This window comes from Ranitomeya variabilis, chromosome 7, assembly GCF_051348905.1.
Source record: "Ranitomeya variabilis isolate aRanVar5 chromosome 7, aRanVar5.hap1, whole genome shotgun sequence".
NCBI lineage: Eukaryota > Metazoa > Chordata > Amphibia > Anura > Dendrobatidae > Ranitomeya > Ranitomeya variabilis.
In genome coordinates, this window is record NC_135238.1 from 88789266 (window position 1) to 88805632 (window position 16367).

Here is a 16367-nt window from a genome sequence, read left to right on the forward strand (position 1 = left end):
TCATACAGGAGAAGCTGCGGGGCGGAGAGCAAGCGTCGAGGGAGGCGTGTGAGTATTTTAATGCCGGCGGCCGGGCGCACAGGGGGTGGGAGGGGGAGGATGCCCTAAAGTTTATTTTAAACACATAAAAAAAAAAAAAAAGATTTTTCATCCCTTCTCCCCAGGGAGCGCTGGAGAGAACGGATGAATGGCGGCTTCAGCACCATGCTGGGGGGACAGCGCTTACTGTAAGCGCCGTCTCCAGCACGGCACACGGACTGCACACGGAAAACATCTGTGTGCGTTACGTGTTTTACACGGACCCATTGACTTTAATGGGTCCGTGTAATACGTGCGCTCCCACGAACACTGACATGTCTCCGTGTTTGGCACACGGAGACACGGTCCGCAAAAAATCAATGACATCTGCACAGATGCATTAATTTCAATGTGTCTACGTGTGTCAGTGGCTCCGGTACGTGAGGAAACTGTCAGCTCACGCACCAGAGCCACTGACGTGTGAAACCGGCCTCACAATGCTGAGGTCACTGCAGTTCAGCCCGGCTGGGAAAGCAGCCTCAGCGACCGGAGGTAACCTCGATGATGTCATCGCTGGTCACTGACGCAGTGCTCATAGCAGCTCATTCAACAGTGGTTCTCAGCCTGGACAGTCACATCTTTGCACCGTCCAGGTTAAAAACAATTAATCCCCAGATATGGACTAAGGCGTCGGACAGAACTTCGGACAAGTGAGGGATATTGTTGGTTTTTGTTTTATTACTAGAAGTGAGGGAATCAATAGAATAGGCATTAGGTCAGTATACAGTGGGGCAAAAAAGTATTTAGTCATTCAGCAATAGTGCAAGTTCCACCACTTAAAAAGATGAGAGGCGTCTGTAATTTACATCATAGGTAGACCTCAACTATGGGAGACAAACTGAGAAAAAAATATGGTGGAAAATAAGTATTTGGTCAGAAACAAAATTTCATCTCAATACTTTGTAATATATCCTTTGTTGGCAATGACAGAGGTCAAACGTTTTCTGTAAGTCTTCACAAGGTTGCCACACACTGTTGTTGGTATGTTGGCCCATTCCTCCATGCAGATCTCCTCTAGAGCAGTGATGTTTTTGGCTTCTCGCTTGGCAACACGGACTTTCAACTCCCTCCAAAGGTTTTCTATAGGGTTGAGATCTGGAGACTGGCTAGGCCACTCCAGGACCTTGAAATGCTTCTTACGAAGCCACTCCTTCGTTGCCCTGGCGGTGTGCTTTGGATCATTGTCATGTTGAAAGACCCAGCCACGTTTCATCTTCAATGCCCTTGCTGATGGAAGGAGGTTTGCACTCAAAATCTCACGATACATGGCCCCATTCATTCTTTCATGTACCCGTATCAGTCGTCCTGGCCCCTTTGCAGAGAAACAGCCCCAAAGCATGATGTTTCCACCACCATGCTTTACAGTAGGTATGGTGTTTGATGGATGCAACTCAGTATTCTTTTTCCTCCAAACACGACAAGTTGTGTTTCTACCAAACAGTTCCAGTTTGGTTTCATCAGACCATAGGACATTCTCCCAAAACTCCTCTGGATCATCCAAATGCTCTCTAGCAAACTTCAGACGGGCCCGGACACGTACTGGCTTAAGCAGTGGGACACGTCTGGCACTGCAGGATCTGAGTCCATGGTGGCGTAGTGTGTTACTTATGGTAGGCTTTGTTACATTGGTCCCAGCTCTCTGCAGTTCATTCACTAGGTCCCCCCGCGTGGTTCTGGGATTTTTGCTCACCGTTCTTGTGATCATTCTGACCCCACGGGGTGGGATTTTGCGTGGAGCCCCAGATCGAGGGAGATTATCAGTGGTCTTGAATGTCTTCCATTTTCTAATTATTGCTCCCACTGTTGATTTCTTCACTCCAAGCTGGTTGGCTATTGCAGATTCAGTCTTCCCAGCCTGGTGCAGGGCTACAATTTTGTTTCTGGTGTCCTTTGACAGCTCTTTGGTCTTCACCATAGTGTAGTTTGGAGTCAGACTGTTTGAGGGTGTGCACAGGTGTCTTTTTATACTGATAACAAGTTTAAACAGGTGACATTACTACAGGTAATGAGTGGAGGAAAGAGGAGACTCTTAAAGAAGAAGTTACAGGTCTGTGAGAGCCAGAAATCTTGATTGTTTGTTTCTGACCAAATACTTATTTTCCACCATAATATGCAAATAAAATGATAAAAAAACAGACAATGTGATTTTCTGGATTTTTTTTTCTCAGTTTGTCTCCCATAGTTGAGGTCTACCTATGATGTAAATTACAGACACCTCTCATCTTTTTAAGTGGTGGAACTTGCACTATTGCTGAATGACTAAATACTTTTTTGCCCCACTGTAACTGTGTTAGTTTTCCATTTTATTTAAAAACAATGTTTTGTTTTATTTCAAATAAAAAACTATTCTGGCTGTGTCTTTATTTACCATGCAACAATAGGATTAGTAATGGATACGTGTCTTATAGATGCCTCTCCATTATTAAGCCGTTGGCTTAATGTCACCAGGATAATGGATTCATTTGTTTTTCTTTCATTTGCAAAGAATTCATTTTATTTTTTTTTATTACGGATCTGTTTACCAGAGACTTAAATGATAAAAAAAAAAAAATGTAAAAATGGATCCAGCAGATATCTGTTTTTTTAAGAAATGCACTAAAAAGTTGTGCCTGCACAATTTTTTGCCAATAGATTGGTGCTGGATCCGTTCTAACAGATCATTACAGGAAGTGTGAACATAGCCTTAGAATGGAGTGCCAGTGCGCCTGCTCAACCGCTGTGCCATTCGTTCTCTATGCATGGGGCTGCTGAGTGCTGTGCTGCGTTATTCTGGCAGCCACATAGAGAATAAATGAGGCATCGATCAGGCATGTGCACTAAAATTGGATAGAAATGCCCCACTAAATATAAAGGTTCCCGTTGTGCTGATTGGTGTGGCTCCATTGTATAGGTGATCATTTCCATACACCAGACAACGCCTTTAGGTTGCCTTATGAGGGTTTGATTTGAAGATAACAGAGCGTTTGTCAACCATATTAAATGTAATATACTGTATGCCAGTGGCACATAAATAGTGTAAATGGGATTAGAAGCTTAGGGCCTCACGGATATAATAGAGGCTGATTCATTAATATTGGCTGTATATTAGTGACACTTATGCCAGCTGTGCATGTACGATAGGAGACAGAAGCACCAAATACAGACACCGTACATAAGGGCTCAGTGACCTGTATACTATACACGAGTGTGGGGATGTACAGCTTTTATTATAGCATTACTGGAGGGACAGACTGATGGCCGGCAGCACAGAGGAGATTTTGTTTTATGCATTAACTGAGTGCATCTCTAGGCAACATTTTTACAAAGATGTTTTATGCTGTAAGTCAAATACATTTCCTCTTTGCAGTTAAATGTGTGTGTCTGAAGAATAAGTAGTCCTCCTGCTTAATGGGTTTTATTACTGCTAAATAAATAATAGCATTGCCCCAGGTATTGCAACTATATATATATATATATATATATATATATATATATACACACTAGATGGTGGCCCGATTCTAACGCATCGGGTATTCTAGAATATGCATGTCCACGTAGTATATTGCCCAGTCACGTAGTATATTGTCCATCAACGTAGTATATTGCCCAGTCAAGTAGTATATTGCCCAGTGACGTAGTATATTGCCCAGCCACGTAGTATATTGCCCAGTGACGTAGTATATTGCCCAGTTACATAGTATATTGCCCAGCCATGTAGTATATTGTCCATCAACGTAGTATATTACCCAGTCAAGTAGTATGTAGTATATTGCCCAGCCACGTAGTATATTGCCCAGTTACGTAGTATATTGCCCAGCCACGTAGTATATTGCCCAGCCACGTAGTATATTGCCCAGCCACGTAGTATATTGCCCAGTGACGTAGTATATTGCCCAGCCACGTAGTATATTGCCCAGCCACGTAGTATATTGCCCAGCCACGTAGTATATTGCCCAGTTACGTAGTATATTGCCCAGCCACGTAGTATATTGCCCAGTGACGTAGTATATTGCCCAGTTACGTAGTATATTGTCCATCAACGTAGTATATTGCCCAGTCAAGTAGTATATTGCCCAGTGACGTAGTATATTGCCCAGCCACGTAGTATATTGCCCAGTGACGTAGTATATTGCCCAGTTACATAGTATATTGCCCAGCCATGTAGTATATTGTCCATCAACGTAGTATATTACCCAGTCAAGTAGTATGTAGTATATTGCCCAGCCACGTAGTATATTGCCCAGTTACGTAGTATATTGCCCAGCCACGTAGTATATTGCCCAGCCACGTAGTATATTGCCCAGCCACGTAGTATATTGCCCAGTGACGTAGTATATTGCCCAGCCACGTAGTATATTGCCCAGCCACGTAGTATATTGCCCAGCCACGTAGTATATTGCCCAGTTACGTAGTATATTGCCCAGCCACGTAGTATATTGCCCAGCCACGTAGTATGTAGTATATTGGTCAGCCACGTAGTATATTGCCCAGTAATGTAGTATATTGGCCAGTGACATAAAATAAAAAATAAACATATACTCACCTTAGTCCTGGCTCCTGTGTACGGTGCACGCGGCAGCTTCCGGTCCCAGGGTTGGTATGACTATGAGCGCAGGACCTGTGATGACGTCACGTCGCGGTCACATGACCGTGACGTCATGGCAGGTCCTTCTCGCGCAGGCGCGCAGGACATGTGATGACGTCGCGGTCACATGACCGTGACGTCATGGCAGGTCCTTCTCGTGCAGGCGCGCAGTACCTGTGATGACGTCGCGGTCACATGACCGTGACGTCATGGCAGGCCCTTCTCCCTTAGCACCGGAACTTGCGGGCGGACAGGACGCGACGTCGGAGGGTGAGAATAAGGTTTTTTTTTATTATTACTATTTGTAACATTAGATCATTTTACTATTGATGCAGCATACACAGCATCAATAGTAAAAACTTGGTCACACAGGGTTAATAGCTGCGTAACCGGAGTGCGATACCCCGCGCTCCGGTAACGCTGGCATTAACCCTGTGTGAGCGCTGACTGGATGACTGGAGGGGAGTATGGAGCGGGCACTGACTGCGGGGAGGAAAGAGCAGCCATATTGCCGCCGGACTGTGGCCGTCGCTGATTGGTCGTGGCAATGGTCGTAGGCGTTTTGCCAATCAGCGACTTGGATTCCATGACAGACAGAGGCCGCGACCAAGGAATACCCGAGACAGACAGACAGACGGAAGTGACCCTTAGACAATTATATAGTAGGATATATATATATAGACAGTACAGTCTTATAACTAGCCTTGCCAGCCTCCCTTTAGAATTACACAACTACTTGTGGGACTACAGGTCCCACAACACAACATTGCTTCAGGCTGCAACGCAGAGTTCCTGCCTCTGCGACACACACATACCGACCATTCACCACAATGCCGGACCACTGTCTTACTATCCCCATTATGCCTCCATGCATGTCCTGGGGAGCACATACAGGGCCCCATAGCTGTAACAGGGGTCACTGCATCACAACATACAGTACAGACCAAAAGTTTGGACACACCTTCTCATTTAGAGATTTTTCTGTATTTTCATGACTATGAAAATTGTACATTCACACTGAAGGCATCAAAACTATGAATTAACACATGTGGAATTATATACTTAACAAAAAAGTGTGAAACAACTGAAAATATGTCTTATATTCTAGGTTCTTCAAAGTAGATACCTTTTGCTTTGATGACTGCTTTGCACACTCTTGGAATTCTCTTGGTCAGCTTCAAGAGGTAGTCACCGGAAATGGTTTTCACGTCACAGGTGTGCCCTGTCAGGTTTAATAAGTGGGATTTCTTGCCTTATAAATGGGGTTGGGACCATTAGTTGTGTTTAGCAGAAGTCTGGTGGATACACAGCTAATAGTCCTACTGAATAAGACTGTTAGAATTTGTATTATGGCAAGAAAAAAGCAGCTAAGTAAAGAAAAACGAGTGGCCATCATTACTTTAAGAAATGAAGGTCAGTCAGTCCGAAAAATTGGGAAAACTTTGAAAGTGTCCCCAAGTGCAGTGGCAAAAACCATCAAGCGCTACAAAGAAACTGGCTCACATGAGGATCGCCCCAGGAAAGGAAGACTAAGGGTATGTGTCCACGTTCAGGATTTCATCAGGATTTGGTCAGGATTTTCCATCAGTATTTGTAAGCCAAAACCAGGAGTGGAACAATTAGAGGAAAAGTATAATAGAAACACATGCACCAATTCTGCATTTATCACCCACTCCTGGTTTTGGCTTACAAATACTGACGTAAAATCCTGACCAAATCCTGATGCAATCCTGAACGTGGACACATACCCTAAGAGTCACCTCTGCTTCTGAGGATAAGTTTATCCGAGTCACCAGCCTCAGAAATCGCAGGTTAACAGCAGCTCAGATTAGAGACCAGGTCAATGCCACACAGAGTTCTAGCAGCAGACACATTTCTATAACAACTGTTAAGAGGAGACTTTGTGCAGCAGGCCTTCATGGTAAAATAACTGCTAGGAAACCACTGCTAAGGACAGGTAACAAGCAGAAGAGACTTGTTTAGGCTAAAGAACACAAGGAATGGACATTAGACCAGTGGAAATCTGTGCTTTGGTCTGATGAGTCCAAATTTGAGATCTTTGGTTCCAACCACCATGTCTTTGTGCGACGCAGAAAAGGTGAACGGATGGACTCTACATGCCTGGTTCCCACCGTGAAGCATGGAGGAGGAGGTGTGATGGTGTGGGGGTGCTTTGCTGGTGACACTGTTGGGGATTTATTCAAAACTGAAGGCATACTGAACCAGCATGGCTACCACAGCATCTTGCAGTGGCATGCTATTCCATCCGGTTTGTGTTTAGTTGGACCATCATTTATTTTTCAACAGGACAATGACCCCAAACACACCTCCAGGCTGTATAAGGGCTATTTGACCAAGAGGGAGAGTGATGGGGTGCTACGCCAGATGACCTGGCCTCCACAGTCACCAGACCTGAACCCAATCAAGATGGTTTGGGGTGAGCTGGACCGCAGAGTGAAGGCAAAAGGGCCAACAAGTGCTAAGCATGTCTGGGAACTCCTTCAAGAATGTTGGAGGACCATTCCCAGTGACTACCTCTTGAAGCTCATCAAGAGAATGCCAAGAGTGTGCAAAGCAGTCATCCAAGCAAAAGGTGGCTACTTTGAAGAACCTAGACTATAAGACATATTTTCAGTTGTTTCACACTTTTTTGTTAAGTATATAATTCCACATGTGTTAATTCATAGTTTTGATGCCTTCAGTGTGAATTTACAATTTTCATAGTCAGAAAAATACAGAAAAATCTTTAAATGAGAAGGTGTGTCCAAACTTTTGGTCTGTACTGTATATATAACATTATGTGAAAACAAGAGGATTATTTAGGATAGTTGCAACATTACATGTAACAAGGCACACTGTTGACCATTTTATCAGAATGTTCCCTTCTTTCCTGTTCTGAGATTGCGTTCCAATTTGATCAGTGTGAAAGCTGCCCTATATCTAATGTTCTTTAAAGGGAACCTATCACCCCGTTTTTTAAAGATTAGATAAAAATAGTGTGAAATAGGGGCAGAGCTGGGCTTTACATTAGTGCCTTTTTGGTGCCTTTACACCCCCTTTAGGCTGCCGAAATACCTTTGTGAAGTGGCCGTTTTGTCCTGTCACTCAAGTTGGTCAGGTCGGATGGGCGTGGTCACAGCGCTGTTTCTCCCCCAGATCAGGCTCATCATTACGTTGGTGGCGTAGTGGTGTGCGCATGTCCAAGGTCCCGAATCCTGCACAGGGGAGTGAAAATAGCAGCGATGTCCGTTATTTCATTGGTGGTCGGTGGGCGCGGCCACCTTGCTTTGGCCGCGCGTGCGCAGAAGCGGCGCTCTGCTGGCCGCGGCTTCAGGAAAATGGCCGCGGGCATCCGCGCGTGCGCAGATGGCTATCGCGGCGGCCATTTTCGTGAAGCCGAGATGCGAACTCTGCTTCACGAAAATGGCCGCCGCGATAGCCATCTGCGCACGCGCGGATGCCCGCGGCCATTTTCCTGAAGCCGCGGCCAGCAGAGCGCCGCTTCTGCGCACGCGCGGCCAAAGCAAGGTGGCCGCGCCCACCGACCACCAATGAAATAACGGACATCGCTGCTATTTTCACTCCCCTGTGCAGGATTCGGGACCTTGGACATGCGCACACCACTACGCCACCAACGTAATGATGAGCCTGATCTGGGGGAGAAACAGCGCTGTGACCACGCCCATCCGACCTGACCAACTTGAGTGACAGGACAAAACGGCCACTTCACAAAGGTATTTCGGCAGCCTAAAGGGGGTGTAAAGGCACCAAAAAGGCAGTAATGTAAAGCCCAGCTCTGCCCCTATTTCACACTATTTTTATCTAATCTTTAAAAAACGGGGTGATAGGTTCCCTTTAAGCCAGTTTTAACCATTTATCAGTTAAGACGATTCTTAAAGAAGCACTCCTCCTCTCATCACTATTTATATCCTCTTAATATTTTGCAGTCACCATATTATATGCACTGTGTACTTACAATTACTCATTTTGCTTTTCTACCCAGCTAGTTCTTCTCTTTTCCATTAGGTATATGACATTATGTGGATAAAAACTTCCTAGCTGAATCCTTCTAAGCTCTATACAGAAACAGGAGGTCAATTTTCCCTGCATGAGTCATAAGTCACTGCAAAAGTCCCTGGCACAGGGGAGGAGGGAGCAGCTGGGTCAGGAGTTGAAGAGGGGAATGAAGTCATGCATGGGACACCAGATTTCTTGTTTCTACCCAGAGCAAAGAAAAGAGAAGAATTACCTGAATAGACGGGTAAAGTGAGCAATTGTAAGTACACAGTGCCATTAATATGATAAATGCAATATATTAAGAGGATAAAAACTTTGATAGTAGGAGTGCTTCTTTAACCTCTATACGCATATACTGTCTGAAAGTATACTCCTGTTACAATTCAAAGGGGATCTGTCATCAGGTTTATGCTTCCTAGGTTGAGAGCAGCATGATGAAGATTCCAAGACCCCGATTCCAGCAACGTGCCATTTACTGATGCTTGCTGTAGTTTTGATAAAAATCACTGCTTTCTATGCCGCACATCTAGCAGTTCTGTAAATGCTGAGCTCTGTATAACCATGCCAACATCACTGATTGACAGCTTTCTGTGTATACTGTGCATAGGCAGAAAGCTGCATGTCAATAGTCCATGTCGATGATAGCCAGAGCTCATGAGTATGGAGGACTACATAGCAGGCACTCATTATTAAGGCTGCTATGTGTGTATGGAGGCCTCCCAAATCTGCCCCGTAGATGACGTAATGTGAAAGAAAAGAAATTCTGTGGAGGAGGGGCAGTATAGCAGAGAGGTCTATGTTATGAAAGGAGGAGAGCTGTAATGTGAAACAGATCACATCAGCTGCACTGCCCCTCTCCCAATGACACATTCAGGAGGTTACACCAGGAGACCACAGCACTATATCTCACACGCAGAGGAATGCACTCTAAGGTATGGGGGCGTGTTCTTCATTCCCCTCAGATTTTGAACCTGCTTATGATTGGTCAGCATCATAAGGGGGAAAAACTGCACCCCCCCCCCCTGGAAAAACTGCCCCCCCCCCCTTTCCTGGAAAAACTGACTTTTAACAATCACTTTGACTTAAAGAAAACTAACTAATTATATGCCAAATACTTTCCTTGCTATTGTTTCCACAACGGAGGAGGAATTAATAAAACACACAAACATTTTATTCCACTCTTCAGCCACAATTACACCATGTGGCCAGTTCAATATGAAACATTTGGTGAAAGGTGTTGTATGATGCTAGCCATATATGGCGCAGTAAATATCTGGCAAAAAATAAGTAACAAGAAATAGTTTTCTGGCAAAAACAAAAAGTGTGCGCATATTTCCTACTTGCCAATTATGCACTTGTTCACTTGCAAATATCTCATCCTGTAATCACGAGAAATACATGGATTAAAATATCCACAATCCAGACGTCAGCAAACGGAGTCAAAAATGCCTTTAGCGCCGAGTACCTGGATCTTGTAGCTCATTTATTAGAAAAATATATTGGTCCATTGACACTGCAAGATCACCGTGAATGATAATCTTGCCGTCTAAACAGGCTGCCGATCACCCGGTGAACAAGCAGAATGCTGGTAAGGTGACATAAGATTTTATGCAACACTAAAGATCATCGTTCTCGGCAGCACATTGTCCTGTGTAATCAGGACTCACACTGATGAGAACAATTGCAGGTTATGTGCCCTGAGAGCACCATTAGGCTACGGTCACAGTATCAGTATGTGGTCAGTATTTTACATCAGTATTTGTAAGCCAAAACCAGGAGTGGAAGAAAGAGAGGGGAAAGCTATAATAGAAACATCTGCACCAAGTCTGTATTTTTGACTGACTCCTGGTACTGATAGTGTGACCGTGGCCTCATGGATCGCTCAGTGCACATCACAAGCGGGCCAGCTGCCGGAAATAGGTTTTTACATGCCTGCCGATTGGCAAACAAGCAGCTGACCGGTGGTCACTAGTTGGCCCTGGCCCCAAGTTGGGCAATGTAAATAGAGATGTACCTCCTAAATGTGACAATAAAAAAGCACATATTGCTTCTCCTTGGTGAGATGGCGAGAGGATAACAGAGAAAACATTTTATATCCCCCCTCCTGTAGTCATGGCACAGATAGTGAAGACAATAAGCCTTAGAAAATGTTATGCCTTTCCCATACATGTTCATGCACACCATACTTATTAGATGGCTGTCGGCCGATCGTTCCCCAGCAGGTATCTTGGCTGCCTCTCCCTTACACAGCACTTGCTCAGCAGAGTGCTCCTGTGTTCCCTAGGAGAGAGCTGACAGACATGTCTCAGAAACAATATGATCAGGAGTCCAGAATTGGACATTTAGAAGCAATATTTCCACTGACAATACAGGCCCCATACCCATCAGACTGTCACCTGAACCCATCGATGTGGACAGATTTGGCCGATATTAATCTAACGTGTATGGAGGGCTTGAGAAAAATTCGGACCTGTATATTAACCCATTCACGACCTTGGAAGTTTCAATATGTCCAGGCAATCACTGCCAGGAGTGGTGCCCGCACAGCTCCTGGCAGTTTATCGTTCTAAATACTGTGATCAATATTGATCACATGCATTTAGAAGGCAGGCAGAGGGAGGGGACTCCCTTGGTCCTCCGATCGGCGACTCTTGTGATGTCATCACGAGGGCCGATCGGTGCCATGACATCCAGGTCATCAGACTCTAGCAAGTTAGTTAGATCATGCGCAGTGCAGCACTGACAGGTTACAATGCTACAGAATACTTCCATGTTACTGGTAGCACAAAGGCTCTGGAAATCTGTGAAGAGCTATGGCTCCTACCCCCCCATAGAAATCTAGCAAATTCTGCGCCCCAAAATCCAAATGCCCCCTCCCGAGCCCTACAGTGTAGCATCCACTCATTTTGAATTTCAATAGCAATGAGATCCTGTCTAAATGTACAGGTGTGTGTTTCTAGAAGCACGAGCTGGGCACCACAACATACTGGGAACTACAACATACTATACTGGTCACTACAATAGTAGATTTGCAATTTTCACTCAGCAACATCCATTGCTGCTTGTTTCTAGAAAATGCCCATGAAGTTAAAATCATCACTACACCTATAGATAAATTCCCAAAGGGGTATAATTTGGAAAATGGGGATCTGTATATGGAGTCCACAAATTATTCTACAAATATTTGCACTCCAGGAGACAAAAAGTGCTCCGTCTTTCGAGTCTCGCCATGTGGCTAAGCAGTAGTGTACAGCCACATATGGGGTATTTCCACAATTAGCAGAAATTGTGGGACAAATTTTGGTGCCTTTTTCCCCATTTTCCCCTTGTGAAAATGTAAATTCTGGGCTTAAAAATAAATTTTGGTGGTAAAAATGTAATTATTTTTTCTTCATTGCCAAATGATATAAAATTCTGTGACACACCTGTAGTGTCAATATGATCACTGCACCCCTACACCCCTTACATGTAGAGTATTGGTGTACTCAGCAGAAATTGCAAAAGAAACTGAGAGGTCTATTTTTTTTCCTATTAGCCCTTAGAAAAATAAAAAAATGTGGGGCTAAAACAACATTTTAGCGGTAAAAATGTAATTTATTATTTTTTCACCAACCATTAATTTAAATTTACGTGAGGCTCATGTGGTATCAATATGATAACTGCACCTCTAGGTGTAGTTTGTAAAATTAGATCACTTATGGATGGTTTCTGTTGTTCTGGCACCTCAGGGGTTCTGCCAATGGCACCCTCAAACCATTCCAACAAAATCTAAACTCCAATATGGCGCCTCTTCCCTTCTGAGCTTTACACTGTGCCTCAAAAGCAGTATTCCCCTATATATGGGGTATCGGTGTACTCAGGAGAACGTGCACAACAAATTGTATGGTGCAATTTCTCCTGTTACCCTTATCAAAATGCAAAATTTGGGACTAAAAGAACATTTTTGTGAGAAAAGAAAAATTAGATTTTTTTTTAATTTTCATGGCTCAAGATTATACATTTCTGTGAAGCAGCTGGGGTCACAAGATGTTCACCACACATCTAGATACAGGGGTTGGACAAAATAATGGAAACACCTAACGTTTTGGCATCATAATCTTCGAACATGTGATAAACATGCAAACCGTGACATATGGTAATGTTTTGTAGTTGATTATTTGTGTTATGTGATATGTGTATGTAATTTAACTGTTTGTTTTGCATAATTGTAAGAACATTGATGAGAACCTGACACCAATGGCAGACCTCTCGGATTTTCAAAGAGGCCAAATTGTTGGTGCTCGTATGGCAGGCGCTAGTGTAACAGAAAGTGCCCGAATGCTTGGTGTGTTAAGAGGTACTGTCTCCAAAGTAATGACTGCGTTTGAAAGAGAAGGAAAAGCGTCCACAGCAAAGCACAGGTCCGGCCGAAAGTCAAAGTTGACTGAGAGAGACCATCGGACTCTAAAGCAAATTGTTAGAGAGGATCGCAAGACCACGGCTCCGAAAATCACTGCTGAGCTCAATGAACACCTACAGAACCAGTTTCCACGAAAACTGTTCGTCGGGAGCTGCACAAATCTAGATTCCACAGAAGAGCTGCAATTAGAAAACCGCTGCTCTCAATGACAAATGTTTCCAAGCGTTTAGAGTGATGTAGAAACCTCCTGAATTGGTCCCTCGAGCAGTGGAAACGTGATATTCTCAGACGAATCATCGTTTACCCTCTTTCCGACCTCCGGCCGAGTGTACGTTTGGAGACAGCCGAAAGAAGCATTCCATCCAGACTCCCTTCTCCCAACCGTAAAACATGGCGGAGGTTCTGTGATGATCTGGGGTGCTATTTCATGGAGATCCGCTGGGCCAATGATATCCCTTCATGGAAGAATTAACAGCCGAGATTGTTTAGGCATTTTGGGCGACCAAGTGCATCCAGTGGTTCAAGCACTGTTCCCAGAGGGGAACGCCATCTTTCAGGATGATAATGCACCAATTCATACAGCTAGAATCATTAAAGCATGGCACGAGGAACATTCTAATAAAGTTGAGCATCTCATCTGGCCCCGACAATCCCCAGACCTCAACAATATTGACCATTTATGGTCGATTTTAGAGATTCAAGTTAGACGTCGATTTCCGCCGCCATCGTCGCTCAAAGAGCTGGAGGGTGTTTTAACTGCAGAATGGGCTAAAATTCCTTTGGAAACAATTCACACCTTGTATGAATCTATACCTCGGAGAACTGAGGCTGTAATCGCCGCAAAAGGTGGACCTACACCATATTAAACTAACTTGTGTTGATGTTTCCAGGTGTTCCCATTATTTTGTCCAACCCCTGTATGTTCCTTGAGGGGTCTAGGTTCCAAAATTGGGTCACTTGTGGGGGAGTTTCCACTGTTTAGGCACATCTGGGGCTCTCCACTGTGCATTCACATCCCTGCTGTGAAACAACAGGGTCAGAGAAATGACTTGCATTTTGTAGATTACTACATTACTTACCATACATACAGATATGGAGCCTGATTCATCAAGGCCGGCGTTGTTCACGATCCTCTAGTTGTCGTGTTCTGGAGTCTGACACTCCTGATTCAGGAAGAGGCGTATGTAACTAGTGACGTGCACCTTGTGACTAATGCTACTCCAGTCTCTGCTGGAGTAAGATTTGTGGGGTAGCGAACGCCGCCACACATCACAAATTGTTGAGCAGTGGTCACTACGCTTCTGTCACTCCCCAGCTATGTCCTCTCTTCCAGGGCTGGGTCAAAATGTCATGTGAACGCCAAAAGTCAGGAAATTTTAGCACAGCTTCGAGTTTACAGCTATTTGTCACAGAAAACTGCTGTGAAGGTTTTGATGAATCGGGCCCAGGGTGTGCACAGAAGCTTCTTATTATCCACAGTGCTGACCACTTTGCAGATTGGTTGCCTTTATTAGTTATTTTACCCCCGCTTCCTTTGCTCTCTGAATATAACCTTGTAATATACAGCACACGGGTGATATACATATCCTTTTTTATATGCATCGATTAATGGATTTCTGTGAACGGATTCAGAGGTCACGCAGCGAGTGACACACGTACAGAGCTCTTTGTAGATAGTGACACAATATGTCCCAGGAGCAGGAGACAGAATATAGCTAAATGAGCTGGTTTTTGAGAATTCTCCAGAGATCTAAGAAGATCCATTGAACAATGATGTACAATTTGCATAGATCTGCTAGTAGCATCAGAATAGTGATGTGGCCACAAGGAAAATGGGGAACTACAATAAACCCAACTTTACAAATCTGTGTGAAAGAAAACCTGTCAGATGAAAAGACGCTATTAACCTGCAGATATGGGGTTAACCTGCAGATATGGGGTTAACCTGCAGATATGGGGTTAACCTGCAGGTAAATAGTATTCTGACACTGCCCGGCGCCTGCACTTAGACCCCACTGCTGGGAAGAAATGAACTTTATTCCTCCCTGTAGCATTCGGGTTTCAGTCATGGGGTGGCACTGCGCGGGTTCAGTCACCGTTCTCGGCATAGAGGGTGGCAGCTGTAACACTGCCCCCCAGCACTGACTGATAGCCTGCCACTCTCTATGTACAGAGCGGTGACTGAACCAGCATCACCCCTATGACTGATACCCTAATTGCCGGTGTCGGGCAGGTTCAGAACACTATTAACATGCTGATTAACACCAGATCTGCAGGTTAATAACATTTTTTCACAAGTTCCCTTTATAGAGAATCTGTCAGCAGGTTTTTGCTATGGAATCGGAGAGCTGCATGATGTTTGGGTAGAGAGCCTGATTCCAGAAGTGTATCCCTTGCTGGGCTTCTGGGTGTAGTTTTCATAGAATCCATTTTCTCTGCTGTAGATGTAGCAGTGGTCAGAATGCTGAGCTGTGCATTAGCTGGACTGGCTTACATGCAACACTGAGCCCTATACTGATAATATCCTGCTAATAAAAAACACTTTGTGTATTGAAACTACAACAACACATTCCTGGAATCAGGCTCTCCGCCCTTACTCCTTGCCCTTGCTACTTTCAGATGAAATACCAAAAACCTGCTGACAGATTTAAATTCAGATTTACAACAGGAATATGAGGAGCTTCAGTGGTGTATTAAAGGGCATTTATCAGTTGAATCACCCCCCCTAAGCCTTCTATATGGACATGTAGATCCTAGAAAGTTGACTATAAAGATACCTTGATATCTGTAATCTGATGTCTTACTCCAGATAAATTCACCTTTTTAAGTACATGTTAAATGAGCTGATATATGGGCCGGACACTGATCTGCATGGGAATCTGCCTCCAGAGATTATTTTAACTAAAAGGGTCATTACCAGTGTGAACCAAGCAATGACTGCCATTGTGCTCTCATAATCACACACAGCTCTGCAGTGAGATCAGAACTAACAGTACAGCAGAGCTCTGCCTTGTCTCATTACAAATATTTGCATCAGCATTTGTTCTCTCATAGAGCTGTAAATCATGCTGCGGAGCTGTGCTAATTATATAAACAACATATAAACAACACAGTACATCTACAGCAGAGTTGTACCTTCATTACAAACACAAACAAACACATTTGCAGTGTTTTTCTCACAATGCTGTCAGCTCTGCTGCACTGCCCTTCCCCCACACTGGCTGCTTGTGAGATGGAAACTGAAGTGCTGTGTGAGGACAACTGCAAATGTTTGTAATAAGACAAACTTCACTTCTGCTGTACTGTGTT

At 44.2% G+C, this 16367-nt stretch overlaps 1 protein-coding gene across 5 annotated transcripts in view; it reads right to left on the reverse strand.

Annotated features, from left to right (window-relative positions):
• Window positions 1-16367, reverse strand: part of HECW2 (HECT, C2 and WW domain containing E3 ubiquitin protein ligase 2) — a 346877-nt gene that overhangs the window by 202128 nt on the left and 128382 nt on the right. The gene's annotated exons all lie outside the window — the stretch shown is intronic.